The sequence below is a fragment of the Carassius carassius genome, chromosome 34 (assembly GCF_963082965.1).
Source record: "Carassius carassius chromosome 34, fCarCar2.1, whole genome shotgun sequence".
In the NCBI taxonomy this organism is placed as follows: domain Eukaryota; kingdom Metazoa; phylum Chordata; class Actinopteri; order Cypriniformes; family Cyprinidae; genus Carassius; species Carassius carassius.
The window spans coordinates 12752638-12774462 of NC_081788.1; the positions used below are offsets into that span (position 1 = coordinate 12752638).

Below are 21825 nucleotides of genomic sequence, written 5' to 3' on the forward strand. Positions count from 1 at the left end.
CGATCGCAGCGTCAGTCATGATAAAAAGCTGAGCTGTCAGAGACAGAGGCAGTCCTTACACTCCACGCCTGTCCAATCTGACACTCATCTGTTATCTGCAACCTGACCTGAACACCCACAGCAACAGCAATTACAGCTGACCACACTTGTTCTAGAAGAAAAATATGTTTAACCTATTACACTTGTATTGTTTATTCTTATGACATTCAAGCAGCATGTTGTAGGATAGTGATGGTGGTGGTGGTCAGATGACCTTCATGTGCAAGATAAAGAGAGCATGATGTCAAGGTTAGGCCATACTTCGTTTTAATATATGTTTTTTATTTATTTTATTTACTGTGACATTACTCCCTTATGGAGAGCAAAACAAATTATATCAACCAATAATTTGAAAATGTATAATTCATGATTCATCTATATCAGATCAAACTCCTGCTTTGTTATTTTCAGCTTTACATAACGTGCTGTGAACGCTGCTTCATGTGTTTAAGGCATTGTGCAGCCTGTTTATAAGGCAGTGTGACGAGTCTCTGGTTGTGCCTGATGTTGTCGACTGGTGGGTCTGGCTGGGAGACTCATCAGGAGAATGATTTACACCTGTGCAGGGCCATCAAGAGAATGATGTTCACCTGTATATAAGCTTAGGCTTTGAGAATGTTGAAGTGTGCTTCGGAGAGCTCCAGTGCTGAGAGATGCTGTGAGACTTGTTTTCTCCCGTTTATTTTGTGTTTGGTTTCTGTTTCTTTTGTATTTATTTTGAGTTTGGTTCTGTCTGACATTTTAACATCGGTCGTCAGACAGGAATTGATTGTTACTTTGTAATTGATTTCCCGTTTTACCTATTTTGTTACTTATCTTAATAAAAACTTTTTGCAACCTTACCAACCTTTATTAAGTCCTCCACTTATTTGTCACGGCTTTGAGCCGGTCGTGACAGCAGTCTAATTCACATTACTTTAGGGGGAATATTCATTCTAAAATACATGGAAAAACAACAGAGACACAGATTAAGCCTAGTCTTAAATGAAAAAGGATTTTTAATGGAGAAAATCAATTTATTCAGTAACTCAGTCAGACGCAAGGCCTTATGTGCACTTAGGAAGTGGAGTGTTATTTTAGTATAACTGAGATTTTTTTATTAATATTTTAAAATAGTTTTTATTTGTATTTACATTTTTATAATTTGTGTTTTCACTTTAGGTTTTAATATGTTTGTCATTTCTATTAGTTTTTTAATGTCTATATTTTTAATATTTTTTTTATAAATCAGTGGTCTTTAACAGGGGAATCATTAATTACTATTTAATTACATAAATTTTTTTTAACATACTAAACTGTAGTTGAATGAAAACACAAGGTTTCTTGTCATAAATGTGTTCACAAAAAAAAAAAAAAAACACTTTCCAACTGTTTCTGGGATATCGTTAGGGACTCAGCTTTCCGGACAAAGTTATGAAGATCATTTCCACTAGCAAGGAATAGATTTGAATGGCTTTGCAGTGTAAGCTTTGTACCAAAATATGTTATTAATACAAGTATGCATGTTACTACAGGCCAGGCATGAAATACAACGGTTAATTCTCTACCAAAGGGTCTTTGTTCTAAAAAATTAATTGAAGACACTCATATCTGCTGTCCAGTAATGCTGTGCCACAAACAGACTGGATAGAAACAAGTTGTGTGGATGGAACAGCTGCCATCTTAATGACTACCATTCTGAGCGCTGGGACGGAGCTGTAGATTCTGTAATTTCTCACTCTGTAACAGCTTTCTGAGATGGTGGGGGTAAACTCACAAAAGAAGTGATGCATGAAGGACAATCCTTTTCAAGCAAGAGAAGGCTCATCACACCATTACTGTTCTCAGTTTAGCATCATATACTGTAAAGAGCTGTTAGTGCTATAGTCCCAATGTAGGCCAATCTATAAAACTTGATTGAAATTCTGCAGGCTGTACATACACTTCTGTCTAAATATTTTGAAAATCTACATTAAAGCAAGTTCTCACAACTGCAATCATAATGTTTGTTTTTGGTGTCATTTGTTTGTTTTTGGTGTATATTAATGTCACTGTATGTATGAACTGCATTTTTTATGTAGTTTAAATTAATAGATAGGACAGAAAATGTTTGCCTCTCTGCTTCCACTATTCTGGGAAGGTGTTTTGCTAGATGTTGAAACACAGCTGTGGGGATTTACTGTCATTTCCTCCCAACTTATCCTATAATGAGTTGTACTTCTGTGTTTCTTTCTTCTGTTAAACACCAAAGATGATATTCTGAAGAACGTTGGTAGCCATTGACTTCCATTGTATTTTTTCCATTCTATGGAAGTCAATGGCTACCGTCTACTGTTTGCTTACTAACATTCATCAAAATATCTTCTGTGCTCAACAGAAAAAAAGGAACTCATACAGGTTTGAAACAAGTTGAGGTTGAGTAAATGATGACAATTTTCATTTTGGATAAAATATCCCTTTAAACAAGACAAATGCATATAGTATACTACTAGAACTCATAAATCATGGGAAGTGTTCCTTATAAATATCAGACTTAGAGACGTTCTGATGATCTTGAATTACTGGGGTTCCTTTATTTATGCTGTCTTTTCTTTCTCTCACCTTTCCCTTCCTCTGTATTGCTATTGGCCTCATAGGTACTGCATTCATAAATGACTTAAGAGGGAGTAGGGATCCTGTTTTGCAACAGTGTTTGACAATACACCTACTCGGATGTTTTGGACATGGCCTACCTTCGAACAGCTCAGCAGGAGGACACTGCTCTGCCAGGATGGGATGCCAAGATGTGCCTCCAACTAAACACTGACACAGACATGACTAAAAGATGAACTATAAGCAGGCTACAGGGGTGCTGATGCTAGCAGGCATAAATCTGAGATAACAGATCACACTTGCAGGTGTGAGACAGAACTAGGGGATCAGAAAAATGCACACCGAAAGAAGACCAAAATAGACAATTATAGGTGCAGCATCAGAAGGAAAAAGCATTGGAGCCCAATGCATACATGCTGATTTATTATATGATTATAGCAGTCCATTTAACAGAAAGCAATAAATAAGTCTGGAATAATTAAACATAATTTATTGTGGTTAATAGAATTGTTTTATATTTGAATATATTTGAAAATACAATTTATTCCAGTGATGGCAAAGCTGAATTTTTAGCATCATATCTATGGATGTACCGGTTGACCGGCCATAAATCGGAACTGGACGCTTAAAATACACGATCGGCAATCGGACGGTTTTTGGTCTCTTTTCGGACTATTTTTCCGGAAGTGCGCCCGCGTGCACAGACTACATTGTAATCATTCGCTATCATGTCAGTTGTGTGGAAGTATTTCGAAATCTGTGCGCAGGACACGGGCAACCGATCAGCACTGGAAGCGCAGAGCTACATGTCTACTCTGAAGCACAGATAGCAGGAAGTGAACAGCTGACTGCACAAAATAAGAGTCCCTTTCCTGCTCACTGAAGCTGTGCGAGCGTACTTTACCTGTTCGCGCCCTGCACACGCGGAGACGGTGAAGGGATGTTCAGTTCAACTTCTCACGTGTTGGATGAGAAACAAAATGGACTAAACTGTGACAAAACTGATTTTTTTTTTTTTGTAAAGTAGAACTTGCATACATGTTTGAAAAGCCAGAAGTAAACGTCGGTTCTGTATAGGATGATTATTTTTATTTTACCCTAAATTATATCGACTGAATTTGATTTTAAAATCACCTGTTGTAGCACACTGAAAAAGTGTTTCATTCATCCAATAAAAAAATATCTAGGGTAATGATCACATCTATATTTTTTAACTTGAGACAATAGTTATTTATTTTTCATTGGCTCAAGTAAAAAAATATAGATGTGAATCATTACCTTATCTTTTTTTTTTAAATTGGATGAACGAAACGCTCTGAATCTTTGTTTTATTCGCACCAACATTATTAGATTTTAACTTTTTGGAATAATATTTATATAGCATACCTTTATTTAGTCTCACTGGTAAAGACCTTGTTTTAAATTTAAAACCAAATTTAAAAACTAAAATACTGAATGCTGATGCTGAATGTGTGTTGATTGTGTTGTTTGGACTGTAAAACTATGCAGTTGTTGCCTTTAATTTCACATGGTCACAGTTAATCTTTTAATTTAAGGCCAGTTCTATGTAGTTTCAACCCAATTCAAAAACAAAAGCTAAATGCTGATGCCTGTACCATCTATGTTTGTATTGAATGTAGGCTACTTACTGTGCAGTTACTGCTGTTAATTTTAGATGGTTACCGTTATTGTTTTCAATAGCCAAAACCAGTTTGGCCTATTAAATACCAAATAAACATCTTGTTCATGCACACTTTCCTTCTTTCTTGTTTGTTGCTTAAAGAGAAAAAAAAAAAAAAAATCGGAAATCGGTATCGGAATCGGCCAGTTTGCTTGTAAAAAAAACGGTATCGGAATCGGCCATGAAAAATCATGATCGTGCATCCCTAATCATTACTCCAGTCTTCAGTGTCACATGATCCTTTAGAATAGATTCTAATATGCCAATTTCCTGCTCAGAAACACAGTTTTGCTTTTTAATGTTTTTGTGGAAACCACAATACACTACCAATCAAAAGTTTGAAAGAAAAAAAACAAGATGAATAAATTAATTTGTTATTTTAAATGTTCTATTCATCAAAGAAAAAATATAAATTATATTAATATTAAAAAATATATATTAAGCTGTGTTCTCAATAATAGGAACTTTTTTTAATGACTGAGTACCAATAATAAATGATAATAACTGATCCCCCCAAAAATTTATGAGCAAGACATTTTATATTTATAGATTAGTTCTTAACCAGCACTAGAGCATATTAATGAAGAATTGGCATTTATGGCACAGGTGTTTTTGGATGTTGTGCTGTTTATGTGAGTAATATATGTCTGTTTGATGGCAGCTATGGTCCATCAGTGCCGTGACACTTGTAAACCAGCACTTGTAAACATGCTGCTGCTCAAGCATGAATCCAATCAAGGTGTTTAAAAAAAAAAAATCAGCTATTACAAGAATGTAATATCTGCCAGTTCCAGAGAGCAGCACTTCTCCATATCCACTTTTCAGATATGACAGACCCTCGAAGAACAGTCTTCAATAGATATGCTGTGTTACACACAAAAATACAAACCACAAACTGACTTACAATGTCTTGTTCAACAATGTTTCTTGATGCTGTCATAATCTGGTCCTTCAGGAAATTTATTTTCCATGGCTACAAACACAAGACCCTCATCTTAAGATCAACATCACAAGCGATATGAACTTCACTATCAAGGAAATTACATTTTTACCCCTTAAGGACCAACACACACACATAGACTATACAGAGTAGACACATACAAATGGTGGATTAGAAAAACACAAAAATACAGATAAAAAGATGCAGATAAAAAGATGCAGAAATGTGCTCTCTGACTCAGGAAAGCTCCAGTGCTTTCTGGCATTCTGTTATAACCCAAAACTTGAACACTGTGTATCTCAATACTGCAATATTCTAGATGAAAAAAGTTCCACTCAAGTGGCAAAAACACCATTAGTGCCCTCCACCAAGGAACAAATGATACCGTGAGTGGATTACCATGCCATTGTGTGTGTGTGAGTGAGTAAACAGCGAGGGTTTACTATCTAGCTGTAAGCCACAATGAGACAGACTGCTTACCTGCTCATACTTTGCTGCCTTCTGGAAATCGTTGAACAAGCGGAGATTCAGACGTGCTTTCTCCTGCAGAACATGCTGAAGCTCACTCTCCTGTCAACACACACAACACACACAGAAAGGTTAGATTCTCAGTTTTATGGTACAAATTTTCAAACAAGCTTGTGTCTAGCAGAAATACTCACAGGCACACACTGATAAACACACGTTTAGACGGCAGGGTGTATTCCTGGTAAGAGCAGAGAGTTTCTAACACAGCTAGTGTTAGTCAATGTATAATTCATTTTGAGGAGAGCGAGACAGGACGAGAGTGAGTCACTAAAGACCATAAGAGAGAGAGAGAGACATTGCCCATCTGTCTTAGCAAGACTGGCACTGAGTGTTTGAACTAAAGGTCAGAGATCAGTATTCAACAGAAATCATGCTGTCTCCACACAACCCATCTACACTGTAAACCCAGATTTTAATTCAACTCAAGAAATTGAGTTCATATTACTTAAATGTTTCTAATTTATTGACATTACTTGTTAATTCTGAGTAAGCTGAACTTTTTCATGTCCTTTCTTATTGTACTTGTGTTTTTAAGTCCAATCAGTAGTTTCTACTCAAACAAATTGAGTTTTTATTACTTAAATGTGTCATTTCTTTACATTACTTAAGAATTCTGAGTAAACTGTACTTTTTAATGGCCTATCTTATTGTAATTATGTGTTTTAGCTCAAACAACTCAATATCATCCAATTTTGCCTGTTACTAACAAGACTGGCTGCACCCTGGCGCTTCCCGTCTCATGCCCAAGCGTGTCCAACGGTTCATAGGGTCAAAAACAAAATATGAAATCACGAATTATTTTCCATGGAGTCACGGGTAAATTTGTGATTTCCGGATTTTATTGTTGTGCCCCTGATGTTAACGTAAAATTGATGAAAACTTGAAGAGTTGCTGTACGATATTGTAATGATTGGAGGTAAAGAGGAAGATTTTTTTTTTCATCACAGCAAATTATCCAGTGTTGAAATCCTAGTGTTGGGGACTTTTAGAGTAAAGTGTTAAAGTTGTGGTGTTGAATTTTAGCTAGTGTAAACAGCCCCCTCTGGCCGGTATAAATATCAGAGTTACCTTTGAGTTACCTTTGAGTGTTAATAGTCACATCCGGGACATTTGCTCGTGTACACGCGCCTGACCCATCTGAAATACTTTTCATAGATGCCATTTTCTTTGCTCACGACGCGGCTCGTATGAGGACACAATACGGCGACACAATAAAATAAAGTGTATAATCTTACTCATAAAATGGGGTTTGTAATATCATATCGTTTTATAATGACATTTATTTGCTGTGTGCGCATAAACTTTTCTCAAGGACATTTCCTTTCACTCACGATGCGGAACATGTTAAAAGGAGGGTGATACTTGAAATCATTGTTCTTCCATTGTTAACCATGGTGGTACTGTCATTTATTTATGTGCTGTCCCATTTATGCGCATACATTTTGATAGATCCCTCAGCGCAGTAAGATCAGCATGGAATTCAGGAATCGTAGAAAGAATCAGAAACATACTGAACTTTTTCATATTATTTAACAAATACACACACACACACACACACACACACATATATTAGCTGGGCAATGATAATTTTTTTAAAATCACGATTAATTGCATGATTGTCTGCGATTAATCACATTGATATTCACAAAACTAATAATGCATTAAAAAGTAGTGTATTGTGCACTTTTTTCATTTAAAAGTAGGCCTACTGCTATATGAACAAAAGTGTAATAACATTTGGTTTGCAAACCAAATAAGGTGTTTTTTTACAGCAGGGTTCCTTTTACATAGTAGCAGTTCAAATATTTATTTTAGCCTAAATCTCAACTTATAACATTGATGTAATTAAATTAAATAAAAAAACAAGCCATTTGTCACTGCCAGGACATTAACATTTTTTTAAGAAAATATTGTATCGTTTTTTATATAAAAACAAGTTATGCTGAGTCCAGAGCCTCGATCATAACATTAAAACATGCATATTCCTATTAAATACCTGCATGATCGCGTGACCCATCACAGAAGAGTGCAGCATGGGACAACACTTGATGTGAGGGTAGAGACTCGTGTGTGCAGGATGCAGGAGAATAATTAGGGTGTGCTCACACTAGGCATACTTAACTGTGTCAGAGCGTGTTTGACTCCCAAAGCCTGGTTCATTTGACTAGTGTGATCATTCTGTTTAGCAGTCCCTGGCTCGGTTGGAAGAGGTGGGCAAGATTGCGGTTCAGTTATATATAGATCAGTGATTGTGAGCCTAACTGCGCCAGAGTGCAGATCTTCTGATACGTGCTGCATGATTGTTTGAATATTTCGGGGTGGCAAAAATGTGTTACTGCGTCTCATATGACTCAAAATAATAAACCACATAATTAACAAAACAATGCACTCCACTGTGTTGAGCAAATGCTTTTCTGCTGTCTTCATGTGCTATCAGAAACTTCCTATCTCCAACTTATAAAGTCATGATTACGAGCTTGTTGCATTCTTTTCTGTTAAAAATAACAGTGAACAGTGATTTGTGAATGTTGTTGCTTAGCCTAAATAATTTGATCGGGGGAATCCCCTCCTCTGACACATGATTTGTCTGGATGTGTATTCAGAGCCAGTGAGCAACGGACTTTCATAATAATAAATAAACTGCATTAACGCGATAAAATAATTGTCGGCATTAATCAATTAATGCGTTAACGCGATAATAACATTTTAAATATATGTTAAATAGAAAACATTTATTTTAAAATCACAACAATGATACTTTTAAGGTTTAATAATCAAAGTAACAACCTTTGTGGACATTACACTCTTCTTTCAATATATATATATATATATTAACAAATTTATGGAATTGTATTTTACTGCAAAAAACTATTATTTTAAACCACACTTATACTACTTTTGTAAATGTTTTATTGATAAATAAAAATACTGAATACTATATATTTTATTTAAAACATTTTTTTTAAATCATAGACCTATGGAGTGTAATATTTTAGTGCAGTTTAATTTAATTAAATTTAGATTTGTTTTAGTTTTTTTATATTCTTTATATTCTTCACATTATAATTTTTTACTATTATTTCACATATTTTGCATTGTATTGTCATACCAACGAAGCACACTAAACTGAAATGAAAATATAATCGAGAGAGACAGACAGAGAGAGGAAGCAAGACTGAAAAGTAGAAGGAAATAATGCTAATGAGGCACTACCCAAGAGAGGAGAGTAGCACACAGCACATTTGACAGCATGCTGGTTTTTATGGTTGAATCATTTGTACAGCTCTGTATAATTAGGTTAATTTCTCCAATGATTGGTTAATCTTGAATGCTGTAGAAAATTTGCATACGCCCCCTAACTAAACCCCCATCCTACACAGCTTAAGATTCTCTCCTCACCGCAAGACAAAAACTTAATTACACTACACCAACATCCACGTGGTATGATGCTATAGTGTCCACTACTCAAATTATCTTTAGTCAAGAGCCACAAATGTGATTATTCATGTGTTCACATGTGCATCTCCATGTGTGTGGTCTCAGATATGTCGGGGCATTTAAGGAGCATGAAAATATTGACTTCCTGGTTTCTCCTCTAAAGAGGAAAAATGTCTTGCTTATAGTGGAAATTCCCAACCACATACCCCTGAACATTATGGATTTTTCTTTCTATTAACAGGCTGTTAATCTTCTGCTCCAATAAAGCAGGATACAGTAACAATGTAATTAAAAGAGCAAGGTTGCATTGTTAAAATATGCTACACGTATAAACAAATTGTGTTTTTTTTAGAAAAAGGGTTGCATATAAGTCACATTTTATTATTTCATTCAGAAATAGGCCTAATGCCGACTTGAAATGTTTACAAACATTATAATAAACACTGTAACTACATTGTCAAGGTTGCAAAGCTTAACTGTGTGTGTGCATGCGGCGCCAGCGCAATCACTTGAAATGTGTCCTTTTAACAGTGGAACCAACTTCTCCTTTTAGTCATTGAGAATTGTAAAAGGTTTGCCTTTATATGAGTACATTTACAATAAAAACAAATCTTTGTGCTTTTGTAATACAAGCCTAAAGAAAAATAGGATGCCGATTTCTGTCGTCTGGTTTCCTTTCGTGCATACTAGGCTACTTGATGCACAGTTTTTCGTCCATTTTCTGAATTTATTATTTAAGAAAAAATATATTTCTCGTATAGGCCTATTTATTCATTATGTATATAGGCCTATATATAGTCTAGCCTTATAATGTTTTTCTCTGATCGCAGAAGTGCAGCAGGTGCGTGACGTGATATGATGAACATGTGAATCCTCACATTCTGTTGTTTGCTGCGTTTTGCGCATGTAAAATTAATTCCTGGGAAACAAATGTTAGTATTTTTAATGAGTAACATATAATTAGCTATCTTTTCTAATTCAATTCAATTCTAATTTAAAATAATCTTGTCGGTTAACAGTTAATAATCGGTTAACGAGCATTGACTGTCGGTTAGGAAAAATAACCGAAATGACCATCCCTAATCACTACTCATAACAGAACTAAGATCACATCCATTTCCCTCCATTCACTCTCAATGAAAGGCCATTGTCATTTCAACTAGCGTCAATTCACTGCAGTCACTTTCAATCTCTCCTGAGCTGCACATGATTTCAAAGCCTGCTCTTTGAACATCGATCCAAAAAACTCTGAATGGATGATAGACTAAGCCTCGAGTGACCCAGTGTAGAGGAGAGAGAGAGAACGAGACAGCTAATGATTACAGATTAGACACATATAAACTTGATTCACATCAAATGTGTAACACTAACAAATTGCATGAAGTAGCCCTGGAGATTCAGCGCTGTTTCTGTAGCACCATCATTTGCATGAGCTACAAATGGGATTCCCCCGAGGGAGTTCATTACAAAAATATTTTATTCATTCTGCTGGTAGAGCCTGCTAATAATGTATTAGAGCTGAAGCATCAACTAATCAAATACACACACACACACACAATTCTGTATAGCTATCTTTGTGGGGACATACATTGACACAACGCAATATCTAGCTCCTTACCCTAAACCTACTCTTTAGCCAATTACAACCTGACACCTAAAACCAAGTCTTAACCTTCAAACAGACACACACACACACACACACACACACACACACACACACACACACACACACATATATGTTTATACTGTTTATTACACTCTAATAAACAATATATATACAGTATACACACCCACACACACATATATATCTGAACCCAAATTTTATGATAATTCCATTTGTAATATCTCATACTGTTTATTACACTCTAATAAACTATGCATACTGTACATCCATAAACACACACGCATATATATATATATATTTATGGAGAAAAATAATGCATTCAAATTATTAAAGGGTAAGTTCAGCCAAAAATGAAAATTAGAAAATTATCAGTTAGAATTTTCTGAAGCATTGAAATTACATTTTGCTCCAAAAATAACAAAAATTACGACTTTATTCAGCATTGTCTTTTCTTCCGGGTCTGTTGTGAGCGCGTTCACGACGTCTGATGTACGACACTGCTGACATGTTTTCTGGTGCGCCCAATAACAAAGATAACATGTCAGCAGCGTCATACGTCAGCAGCGCCACTGCAGTCTTGTGAACTTGTCTTGCAGTCTTGATGATGTTTTTCTTACCTTTCTGGACATGGACAGTATACCGTACACACATTTTCAATGGAGGGACTGAGAGCTCTCAGACTAAATCTAAAATATCTTAAACTGTGTTCCGAAGATAAACGGAGGTCTTACGGGTTTGGAACGACATGAGGGTGAGTTATTAATGACATAATTTTCATTTTTGGCTGAACTAACCCTTTAACGCATTTGATGCACTCGCCCCGCCCCAGACCTATGTGGATCATCTGCCATTTCATACAGTCGATTGATGACTAATATGAGGCAGAGCAACAACTTACTGCGTGATGGAACCAAGAAAATGTCCCTAAAATTCAAGATATGGTTCGAAACGCCCGTTTGAGATTGTGTCTCATATTTACATCACATCGTTAAGAAATATCACACGAGAAGTAGGCTAAGTACAATATCACACTAGTGCAAATGTGGTACTCATCTTATACAACAGTTCATTAAGAAGTTAATATTGTGTTATTTTAGACACAATGTTGTCTGTTTTGCTCAATTTTGCCAACCAGAAGATAAAGACAAAGCAAAACTGTTCATCTCCAAGCAACCCACAGCGGCATTTCATTTCTTAATCCACATTTTGAAAGAATTTGGTGAACCATCTGGTGCGTTGAACCATTGGCACATGGTTCTTTGATGTCACACACTGATCGGTCTGATGGTGATGATCCGCTTCAAGTCGAACAAGCCTAATGATTCAATGAACCATTCATAAAGAACCCTTTATTTCACTCCTGAATGAATCATCCATTTAAACAAATCAAATGAATGAATAAATGACTCGATGACTTAATCATTTACCACAACCTACTGGCAGTTTTAGTTTATTATTTAAAGTATCATTTCATTAAAGAAATAATTTAATATTTTCATAGTAATAATAATACAATTAAGAAAATGAATGATTAGTTATAGTTATAGTTCACCCAACCAAAAACGACAATTCTGTCATCATTTACTCACATGGTCCAAAAGAGTAGGCTATATGTAATACATTTTATCAAACAAAATTTTTCTTGCTGAACCTACTTTTTGTAATGCTTTACACAACAATGACTTTAAATTATCTTTTGGGAGTAAGTTCTCCAAATTTGCTGTGTGATTAATTCGATTAATTAATCACCACATCATGTATCTAATTAGATTTTTTTTTTTTAAATTAATCGCTTACCAGCCCTAATATATACACATAATATATATATATATACACACACACACACACACACACACACACATATGAGGGGCCGTGCAAGACTTAATTCATTCTGGCACTCTTACACGCTTACATTCTCCTTTCACATACATATATTCTTGCTTTCACACACTTACATTCTCCTTTCAGATACATATATTTTTTCTTTCACACACTTTCATTCTTCTTACACATGCATACATTTCTACTCTTACACACACTTACATTCTCCTTTCATATGCATATATTTTTGCTTTCACGCACATACATTCTCCTTACAAATACATATATTTTTGCTTTCAAACTCATACATTCTCCTTATACATATATTTCTACTCTCACACACATACATTCTCCTTTCACATACATATACACACATACATATATAGATGTATGTAAGAGAAGAGTGTATGTATGTGCGAGAGAGAGTATAGTGGAAACGGAAGGCGTTTAGTTGAAACGGAAGGCAGGTTAGGCGCGATCAGGCTCACCGTGACAGGTCTTGATCAGCATGGCTGAGGTAGATGAGGAAGCCGCAGATGTATTTCAGCAAGCTATCTGGGTTTTAAAAAATAAATAAATATTATTATTGTGAAAAGGTTACATGGCCTCGTCCTTTGAGCGAGTTGTGATTGAGGACGCGAGCTCAGCCTCAGTCGTGTTGCCAGATAGATGTATTATAAGGTGAGACACTGCAGGCAAAAACACTGTTTTTTCAAGCACCTGTCAATTTTGAGATTTTGGGCTTTTTGGTTTTTCATAAAGTGCTTTTTCAAACTAGTGGAAGGAAAACATCCAAAAGACACTGTTAAGTGTTTCTTTTATAGCACTTTATCTGTTTGTGTCAATAGATTTCAATTACAATACATATTTTTAAAGGCCGTTTTCTCAAAATGAGTTTTTTCTTCAACACTGAGCCATAAATCTCCACTTCAGTAGCACTTACACACACCAAACTTGACATTTTTATTCCTTTCTATATTCTGAAGGTTTTTACAGAGGGATTTGTTCATATATATTTTCCTTGATTATATACAACATTTTATTCCCCCCAAAATTGTGAAAATATATTGTTTTCTGGCTGTTCAAAGTATTTTCTGAATTATGGAGTGACAAAAAAAGATAACCAGAATTCACTCTGTAAAAATATTTGACTCTAATATGTCAAAAAAATTAAACAAAAAATTTGAAACTGACTTCATCTAGTGTTCAGATTTTTGTACTAGACATTTATGCAAATTAGCACATATTTCATTAAATAATGCCTCATTTGCATATTTAAACATAACATTTTTGAAAACTTGTAATACAAAAAATGTTTGCAATAATCAATGTAATCAATCAACTGGGTAAGTAAGGTGATAACTATTAGTTATTTTTTTTGCCCTATTCACCTGCAGTGTCTCGCCATAAGCGTCCAAGGTTTTTATTTTTTTTTCATTTAATTTAGGAAGTGAATAAAGTGGGAGGTTGCAAGTTAGGGACAGCGAAATCTTTATATTATTTAAATAACTCAAGACTCATTACGGTTTATTTATTTTTAGATTTTCATTTACTTATTTAATTTTTTTTTTTTCAATTGCAGCTCTGCATGCAGCAATAACTCAGTGCTAGAATAGTGATCTATAAGCGCCACCTGTTGTCAGAGATTGAATTAGCATTTTCATCAGAATCAGAAAGAGCTTTATTGCCAAGTGTTTACACACAGAAGAAATTTCGTCAGGAGCTTCCAGTACAGAAATTACAAACATAGTGCAGACACACATATAATTAAGGAAATAAAACTAATAATAATAAATAGTAATAATAAAATATTCATTAAGCCAATCTGATGGTTTTGTTTTTTGCACTTGCTTCATGTTGCATATATATTTTTTTTGTTTGTTTGCTCAAAGTTAGTATGGTCAGCAAGAATATATGTATGTGAAAGGAGAATGTAAGTGTGTGAAAGAGAGTAGAAATGTATGTATGTGAAAGGAGAATTTAAGTGTGTGAAAGCAAGAATATATGTATGTGTAAGGAGAGTGTATGTGTGTGAGAGTAGAAATGTATGTATGTGAAAGGGGAATGTATTTGTGTGAGAGTAGAAATGTATGTATGTGAAAGGGGAATGTATGTGTGTGAGAGTAGAAATGTATGTATGTGAAAGGGGAATGTATTTGTGTGAGAGTAGAAATGTATGTATGTGAAAGGGGAATGTATGTGTGTGAGAGTAGAAATGTATGTATGTGAAAGGGGAATGTATGTGTGTGAGAGTAGAAATGTATGTACGTGAATGGAGAATGTATGTGTGTGAGAGTGCCAGAATGAATTATGGCTTATATGGCCCCCCATACACACTCACACAGAGAGAGAGAGACAGCCAGACAGACAGTGTATGCACTAATCAAGTGCTAGTATTCAGTACTGACTAAAGCTTTTATTTTATTTGTGGAAGGTGTTGTAGCCAGACAACCTGCTTTGTGGAAGATGTCCAGTCATAGAGAGGGTAATGGATGTTGGGTCCTTCCACGAAATAAACAACACTTACCTTTGAGACGACACAATCTGTTCTGCTTCATCACCAAACACCCCTTTTTCTATGCAAGTGCTCCATTCAAGAGATAGCTAGCATATTCGCATTAAGCTAAATCTACAGTTTGAGTCACAGACCCTTCTGCTCTGTGAGGACCATTCAATAAAAGCATGACCTTAAAATCCAACTAGCAAGTAATAAGTCCCGTTGGCAAAGTCATGCTAGCCATTTCAGTAATGCACATCTACATACTAAAAGTAACATCAGAGGCATTGCTCAGTCTTTGCGTTTACACAAAAACAGAATTGTGACATGAATTAACAATCATATAGCCACAGCTCTTATAATCTTTGACCAAATTAAGAGGCAAATACTAAACACATACAATATGCACATGCTTTATTGATTTTTGCCAAAAGCAAACCAGCATGTTCGATTCTCACATGAATAATCTCTGATCTAACGCTTTAGATGATGGTCCTTGTGCTTTCCACTCGCACGCAGTGTGAAAAATAGGGACAAGCTATAAATTCTATATCACTCTGGAATATTTTTACACACCTTGCCAAGTTTGTGGTCAGTAAGTTTTTTTTTTTTTTACATTTTTGATTTTTAATTCTAAAAATGTCAGTAATTCAACTCAAATTGTGAAACTCGTGTATTAAATAAATTCAATGCACACTGAGTGAAGTAGTTTAAGTATTTGGTTCTTTTAATTGTAATGATTTTGGCTCACATTTAACAAAAACCCACCAATTCACGATCTCAACAAATTAGAATGTTGTGACATGCCAATCAACTAATCAATGCAAAACACCTGCAAAGGTGGTCTCTCAGTTTGGTTCACTATGCTACACAATCATGGGGAAGACTGCTGATCTGACAGTTGTCCAGAAGACAATCATTGACACCCTTCACGAGGAGGGTAAGCCAAAAACATTCATTGCCAAAGAAGCTGGCTGTTCACAGAGTGCTGTATCCAAGCATGTTAACAGAAAGTTGAGTGGAAGGAAAAAGTCTGGAAGAAAAAGATGCACAACCAACCGAAGGAACCACAGCCTTATTAGGATTGTCAAGTGAAATCGATTCAAGAATTTGAGTGAACTTCACAAGAAATGGACTGAGGCTGGGGTCAAGACATACAGACGTGTCAAGGAATTTGGCTACAGTTGTTGTATTCCTCTTGTTCAGCCACTCCTGAACCACAGACAATGTCAGCGGTATCTTACCTGGGGGCTAAGGAGAAGAAGAACTGGACTGTTGCCCAGTGGTCCAAAGTCCTCTTTTCAGATGAGAGCAAGTTTTATATTTTATTTGGAAACCAAGGTCCTAGAGTCTGGAGGAAGGGTGGAGAAGCTCATAGCCCAAGTTGCTTCAAGTCCAGTGTTAAGATTCCACATTCTGTGATGATTTGGGGTGCAATGTCATCTGCTGGTGTTGGTCCACTGTGTTTTTTGAAAACCAAAGTCACTGCACCCGTTTACCAAGAAATTTAGGAGCACTTCATGCTTCCTTCTGCTGACCAGCTTTTTAAAGATGCTGATTTCATTTTCCAGCAGGATTTGGCACCTGCTACACTGCCAAAAGCACCAAAGGTTAGTTAATTGAGCATGGTGTTGGTGTGCTTGACTGGCCAGCAAACTCTTATATTGTCAAAATATACCAAAAAAAGCCGATGAGCTGAAGGCTACTGTAATAGAAACCTGGGCTTCCATACCATCTCAGCAGTGCCACAAACTGATCAACTCCATGCCACACTGAATTGAGGCAGAAAGCAAAAGGAGCTCCTTCCAAGTATTGAGTACATGTACAGTAATTAAACAAACTTTCCAGATGGCAAACAATTCACAAAAAAATTATCTTTTTTATTTGTATTTTATTGAGCCATTTTATAAGGTGACATTTCAGCACTTGACAAACGGATAGCGACTACTATAAGTGACACTTAAAGCACGGATACGTGTGATTGTGTTAAGTGCTGTAGGGTTTCAGAGCGAACCAGACAAATTAAATATTTGATCTGGAACATGGTTGAAACATGAGGACATGAGGTTCAAGACACAGGATATTATAGTAAATCAAATCCTAGCACCACAAGTCTGAAGCCACTTGTCCACTAACTAGAATCTTGAACAGCTTTCAACATTAGAACAAAAGAACAATTATTGACAATTTAAATTCCGAAAGGAGATTGTCAAATGTGGGGGCAAGTAAATCAAGGTTGATGGTCAAAGAGATGCACAGCATGACCATGATAGTATTTAAATCCATGATAATAATCATGATCACAAGCTCTTTTTGATTGGCTTCCCCCCACCTAGAAGAACCAAACTGAAATTGCTTTAATCACCATACCTTTTAACCTCTGGTCTCCACAGAACATCCTTATGTCAAATAATGGCACAGAAACTGTCTTTAACAGATGTAGATGCACCAAAATGAACTCAAAAAGATAAACGAATATCAGTTCATTGCTTAACTCCATATCATATATGTAACCCACACATTTGACTATCATGTTTCTAATCACTTATTGTGCATGTCTTTTTAATAACTATTGAATTGCTTAAGGGTTCATATTCCTGTTAAGTATTAGGTGTGTTTGAATCTTCTTGCTTGAAACGTTTCTGCCCATCAATTATTTGTTAAATGTATCATATTCTTGTTATAGGAATCATGTCCAAAATTATACTCTGCAAGAGCGGGAATTTAGACCATGTGACTGATAAGATAACATTTGATTTATGAATGGGTAGGAGTAATATGCAACACTCCGAGCAAAGACACTATCTAATTGGTTAAGACACCATTTCGGAGGTCCCACAGCCCAGTTTAAATACTCAGGACAACATCAAATTAAGAGAAGTATCTTGTGTTTTGTGCTTACAAGTTAATGTCTTAAACTGCCGATCTTGTTACTGTGCTAATTAATAGCGTTTTCAATATATTTTGGAATTTAATATCCATTGTTGATGTTATATGGCTCGTTCAGTAAATCGCTGACCGACTCAGTGATCAGTCGTCAAACAGTGATTCTGTCTAAATTCCCCATAAAATCTTATATGATTCTCTTTGAGCTAAATTCATGCTAAATTGCATGAAATCACACAAGCATGTAGCTGCATGCATGCATGTGGACTGTTTTGTTCTAAATGGCTGGCTGGAACTATCAAATGTAAATGTGATGAGTGATTAAGAAGAGAGGCAGATGGCCCCCTCAAAGAGACCGTCCCAACTTCCCACCTTCCAAGACACAATACAACACCACCAGCCACAGCTTTACATTACAGTCTGCTGTTCCAATACAAAACAACAGCAGTTAGCATAACAGGAGCGCAAATTAAATTGAAATTAAAGTGTTTTTTCTTAGAATCACTTTTCAAGTCATGTACAGACAGCATCTCTGTTTTTGTTTTTTTTCTCTTTAACTCCTACTACACTTTCAGTAGGGCAGAAAATAAGTACAAAAGCAACCTCTGGAGCCGAGGGGACAAACAGCTCACTCTGCCACTAATGGACACACAAAAACATACAAGTATATATACTCTAAAAAAAAAAAATACAGTGCACACACTACACAAACAACCCAGGGCACCTCATAGATGGTTCAAAGACAGCTTTTAGGTAATTGAGTTTGGCCCTCGCAGCTCTGCACTCCATCTTTTAACACAGTGTGCTAGTGAAGTTGTACGCTGGGAACATTACGAGACTGACTGCATTTACGTAAAGAGGTCAAAAGAGATAAAAAATATGCACTCAGATAGCATTTTAGCTTCAACATATAGCCTTTCACTTGTAAAAACTTTATTTAAACATCCTGTTATCAGTGCATGCTTTCAGCACTGTGGAGACCTTTAGCCTGCTTTGAGACACTTCCTCTCACAGAGACCAGTCAGTCCTTGATACTGGCTTAAAAAGGTTCTCTTGATATCAGGTTTACTCAGTGTTATTAAAACAAAACACTATTACCTCTTTTATTCAAATCATTATCTTAAAATGTTGTAGCAGTATTTTTTAAAGTTGCTGACCACCGCTGCTATTATATATATATATATATATATATATATATATATATATATATGTATGTATATATATATGTATATATGTACTGTATACGTATATAAATTTAACACTTTTTCTTTTTTAAAGTGGATATATTTACAACCCAGTGTTGTCACACATAAAGCTGACTGCATAACACTTTAGTGTCATGATAGCGTTTTTGCTATGCTCGGAAAAAGAGAAGAACCCTCAAGTATTTGTGTTCCATAACATCTCAGGACCTTCCATCTGGAACGAAGTGAAAAATGCTGATGTTTCATGTGCAAAGTTCACTCATTAGGGCTGGTGGGCTGGCAGATATAGGGGTTTGAATGAATGTTCTGCCAATCCACAATAAACAATGTTTAATAAAGAAGCAAATAGACTTCTGTCAGGCTTTGCCAATGTTTGTGTGTATAGAACTGTCAGGAGATTAAGCTCAGTGTATTTTTGTATTTGTTACTGTGAAAATGGAGCCTCCTGTGGTATAGAGAAAGCCCCTGTGGAGCAAAACATTTATACTGCTGATTCCCACACACTGTGTCCTGCTGAGACACACGTGCATTTTTAACTCGCTATTTACAGTAAATGAGGACATATAAACTTTTTTTTTCTTTCAAAAAGTTAATTAAAGGGGTGGTTGATTATGATTTCACTTTTTTGTTCTTTAGTTAGTGTGTAATGTTGCTGTTAAAGCTTAAACAAGAATTCAGAAGATTTATATTTCATATAAATGTCGACAAACAAGTGCTGTCCTCTTGAACTATTACTCAAAGAGTCCTGAAAAAAGGTATTACAATTTCCACAAAAATATTAAGCAGCACACCTTTTGCGATTATATTGGCGATAATAATAGGAAATGTTTCTTGATTGAATGATTTCTGAAGGATCATAGATCAAACAAAATATTTCCTTATTACCCTGTCAGTGTTTTAGCAAGCACAAGGTTGGGGGTTTGAATCCCAGGGAACACATGTTAGGAGAAATTTGTTATCTTAAATGCAGTGCGCTTTGGATAAAAGCGTCTGCTAAATGCATAAATTTTATTTACATTTATTGGGAGTATTAATACTTAAATAGCTTGTACCATTAAGTTTACAGCATATGATACATTAATTCATTTTCAATTAATTCCATAAATGACCAAAAACCAGATAGCAAATGTGAAACTCAGTGCATGACCCATTTAAACGGTCTTCTTCAGCTCTAAAAAGCCTCTCTCATGTGTAATGGATCAAAAGTCTTTCCCGAACGCTGAGGTGAGAGGAATACAGAAGAAGAGAGAGGCTCTTTAAAAGAGCTTCCCTGGCAAGTCAAGGCCGATTAGTCTCTGTACAGTACATACACCCGCACTCTTTATCTCTCTCACTCTCCCTCATCTACCTCACACTCCCTTTCTCCCTCTCTCGTGCTTGCTTTTTTTGTCCTTCTGCTCACTTTCTTCCCCTGACAGTGGACCTTGGAGTCAGCTTTCTCAACAGTGAAAAAGACAGAGAGAGTGGGAAAGAGAGCAAATGCCTGTGAGTATGTGTGTGAAACCAAAGCATTTCAAACATCCATGTGCTTCAGGCGAGCAAATACCTTGATCAGCAACTATTTTGTCCCCAAAACAGTCGCACTAGATCAAAATGTATTGTGCCAATCAAAATGCAGTCTAATTATGATATTAAGGCGAGACACTGCAGGTGAATAGGGCAAAAAAAATAACTAATAGTTATCACCTTACTTACCCAGTTGATTGATTACATTGATTATTGCAAACATTTTTTGTATTACAAGTTTTCAAAAATGTTATGTTTAAATATGCAAATGAGGCATTATTTAATGAAATATGTGCTATTTTGCATAAATGTCTAGTACAAAAATCTGAACACTAGATGAAGTCAGTTTCAAATTTTTTGTTTAATTTTTTTGACATCTTAGAGTCAAATGTTTTTACAGAGGGAATTCTGGTTATCTTTTTTTGTCACTCCATAATTCAGAAAATACTTTGAACAGCCAGAAAACAATATATTTTCACAATTTTGGGGGGAATAAAATGTTGTATATAATCAAGGAAAATATATATGAACAAATCCCTCTGTAAAAACCTTCAGAATATAGAAAGGAATAAAAATGTCAAGTTTGGTGTGTGTAAGTGCTACTGAAGTGGAGATTTATGGCTCAGTGTTGAAGAAAAAACTCATTTTGAGAAAACGGCCTTTAAAAATATGTATTGTAATTGAAATCTATTGACACAAACAGATAAAGTGCTATAAAAGAAACACTTAACAGTGTCTTTTGGATGTTTTCCTTCCACTAGTTTGAAAAAGCACTTTATGAAAAACCAAAAAGCCCAAAATCTCAAAATTGACAGGTGCTTGAAAAAACAGTGTTTTTGCCTGCAGTGTCTCACGGTTCTCATGGGTGGGCTGGCAGAAGTGGGCCACATCCCACAAGGTTAGTGGTTTGATCCCTTGTTCAATCCTACACTACCTACAGTGCCAAATGCATCATAGGAAAGTGAAGGAAAGGAAAGTGAAGTGACATTCAGCCAAGTATGGTGACCCATACTCAGAATTTGTGCTCTGCATTTAACCCATCCGAAATGCACACACACAGAGCAGTGAATACACACACACACACACACT

At 35.7% G+C, this 21825-nt stretch overlaps 1 protein-coding gene across 1 annotated transcript in view; it reads right to left on the reverse strand.

Annotated features, from left to right (window-relative positions):
* The window catches only part of LOC132114422 (RIMS-binding protein 2-like), a 166217-nt gene that overhangs the window by 54267 nt on the left and 90125 nt on the right, over positions 1-21825 (reverse strand). The window contains exon 4 of the mRNA XM_059522523.1: positions 5712-5801. The gene's annotated coding sequence lies outside the window, so the exon portion shown is untranslated. The remainder of the gene's footprint in view (positions 1-5711; positions 5802-21825) is intronic.